Consider the following 3,269-nt stretch of genomic DNA (forward strand, 5'->3'; position numbering starts at 1 on the left):
ATATACACATATACACACACACACTATATAATATATATGACAATTTTAAATATGTAAAATTATAATTTTATATATGTTCTCTCCTCCCAGAGATGCCATTCACTAGGAGGAGGTCTATTTTTTTTTAAGTTTATTTATTTATTTTGAGAGAGAGAGTGCATTTGCAAGCAGGGGAGAGACATAGAGAGGAAGAGAGAGAATACTAAACAGGCTCTGTACTATTAAAGCATGGAGTCCAAACTTGGGGCTCATCGGAGTGCTTGGTGTGAGGTTCAAACTCACAAACCACTCACATACTGGAAAATCATGACCTGAGCTGAAATCAAGAGTCCAACGCTTAACTGATTGAGCCACCCAAGTGTCCCTGGAGGAGCTTAAAGAATATTTAATGTTTATTTATTTTTAAGAGACAGAGAGACAGAGAGAGACAGCATGAACAGGGGAGGGGCAGAGAGAAAGGGAGACACAGAATCCGAAGCAGGCTTTAGGCTCGGAGCTGTCAGCAACAGAACTGGACACGGGGCTTGAACTCATGTACTGTGAGATCATCTCGGAGACAAAGTCAAAAGCTTAATCAACTGAGCCACCCAGGAGCCCCACGGAGCTCTGGAGAAGGCTATTCACAGGGCACCTGGGTGGCTCAGTAGGTTGACTCTTGGTTTTAGCACAGATCACTATCTCGGTTTGTGAGACTGAACCCCGCATTGGTCTCTGTGCTGACAGTGAGAGCCTTTTTGATGTTCTCTTTCTCTCTCTGCCCTTCATCCCTCCTCTTAAAAAATAGATAAACGTTTAGGAAAAAAACAAAAAACAAAAAGGATATTCCCAAGCCATCATACAATACATTTGCTAGCAATCACTGACCGGCAAAAGATCATTCGTTATTCTCATCTGTTCTTTCCATTTGAGTGCCTGGACAGGATATAATAAATCTAATATCCCAAGATTGAGAACTATGTAATCTTCATATTATACACTCTGTACCCACAATATTCATCAGGGTATCTGGCCACTCTATAAATATCCTTTGAATAGACACATTTGGGTAATCCTTGGTCTGGTACAAGAAACCCCTGTTTCTTTTACTGTTTTTGTCTCTGGGATAAGCATTAACAGGTTTCCTTTTGCTTTTTCTGCTTGTGGATTATGAACAATAGCCATGTCTTCTTCAACAAAATGGGAGCATGTGTGAGCTATGTTAAGATAATTGGTTCTTAGGCATAATTCTAAGAAGAAGGAAGTCGATTATCTTTGGACATCTCTTTATATATGTGTGGAAGAGACCATTCCTATTAAGGGCTGGTTGACTTTGGGACTCAGAATTGAATTATGTGGACTTTTCACCTGGGAACTGAAACATGAAAATCATATTTGGTGTTTTGAAAAAGATAAGAGATACAGCCCTGTCTGTGGGACAAGCTGAGCCTTTCTCTTGGTGCCTTAGGTCACATTTTCTTCCTTACTTTTCAAGTCCAGGCCAAGATGCACTAGAGAACACAGACAGTCATCTCTTCTGGATTTGGATATATAAAAATAACACTCACATGGATGCAAAAGGATAGTCCAGCTCGATGCAGGTTAAGAGAGATGCTACTAAATTGAGGAAAACCACATGTTTGTAAGTATCAAAGATTCTGCATTTGTAGAATGTGAAATCTAAAGCCCCTGGGAGGTGTAGAAACAGGTAGATAATCAATTAATAGAAACAACCAAGATGTCCTTCAATAGATGAACAATTTAAAAAATGTGATAAATCCACACCATGGATTACCTACCTACTTAGCAATAAAAAGGAATGGACTATTGATAGATACAACTGGGATGAATCTCCAGGGAATTATGGTGAGTAACAAAAGCCAATTCCTAAAGCTACATATTATGTGATTCCATTTATGTGACATCACTGAAATGACAAAATAATAGAAATGGAGAACAATTTAGTAGCTACCTGGGGTAGAAAGAGGTGGAAAGAAAGAAGCTGTATTTACAAAATCACAATGTGAGGGGCCTTAAGGGGGATGCAAATGTTCCACTTCTTGACTATATCAATGTCAAAATCCTGGTCGTGATATTGTGATAAAATTTTGCAAGATGTTGCCATTGGGGAAACCTGGCCAAAGGTTACATGCAATCTCTTATGATGGATATGAATCTAAATGGCCTCAAAATAAACAGGTTAATTCTAAAAATTAATAATGATGGGAGAATGTGAAGAAGAAATACCACCAAATGGAATAAGTAGATTGTCCTCTACTTCTTAGCCAAAAATAAAAGAGATAATTGTATTAAGCATTGCTTTACAGTTAAAAGAATGGATGTGAAAGAGTATAGAATGGGAAACTCAGGTGTCTGATAATACTGATTCTGGCAGGGACAGAAGCTTTATATACATAATTTCAACTGTAGCCAAAGTAAGACAGGATCCTAGCATGATTAAATAGCATCATTATTGTGCCTTATTGCTGGATTAGAGGTATTTTCAGCTGCTTAATACTCTGCCATTCCTCTTCTTCACTCTTTAGAGATAAAAAGCACTAGTGGTCCTATTGTACGAGAGAAAATCTTAGTTTGAGGTGCGTTAATAATAGTACTAAGTCAAACTGAAATGATACAGAACTGGGGATTGTTTCTAAGACACTTCTACAAAGCTGAAGAAAATATAATTCTAGTGTTTTATTTAATCAAAAGTCAAAATGATGTGGAGCGATTTGAATTTGAAGGTTACTACAAGTATAAGTGATGTTGCTGATTGCTTATTGTTTAGGGTGCCGGGATGGGATCTGGCAATACAAAATGGGCTCCTAACCTGCAACTGACTTTTGGGTCATATTATATTTAGCATTTATTTTTCAGATAGAAAATAATGTATTTAAGCCTTAGTCACAATATCATACACAAACATGCCCTCAGCATAGAAACACCTATACATCAGGGAGAGATTATTTGCCTTTGTAAATTACTTTCATCTTTCTGAAACAAAAATTAAGAAACCTCATGTGATATGATTGCTTATAACATAAAACGTGCAATGTTGAGAGTCGGGCAAGATGGCGGAGAAGTAAGGAGCTCCGTACTTGCACTCGCGCCCATACATCACACAGAAAAGATCTGAAGCCATTGGAAACCTTACAAAACCTGAGAGATTGGGAGAAAAAGGACACAGAATCCACTGAGAGAGCCTTCTAACGTGAGTGCGAACCGGGGAAGATAAAATCGGGCCGGGATCGGAGACTCCAGGGTGGGAGGCGATCCCCCTCTACCCTCTACGG

Source organism: Crocuta crocuta, unplaced genomic scaffold (genome assembly GCF_008692635.1).
Source record: "Crocuta crocuta isolate KB4526 unplaced genomic scaffold, BGI_CrCroc_1.0 scaffold346, whole genome shotgun sequence".
Lineage (NCBI taxonomy): Eukaryota > Metazoa > Chordata > Mammalia > Carnivora > Hyaenidae > Crocuta > Crocuta crocuta.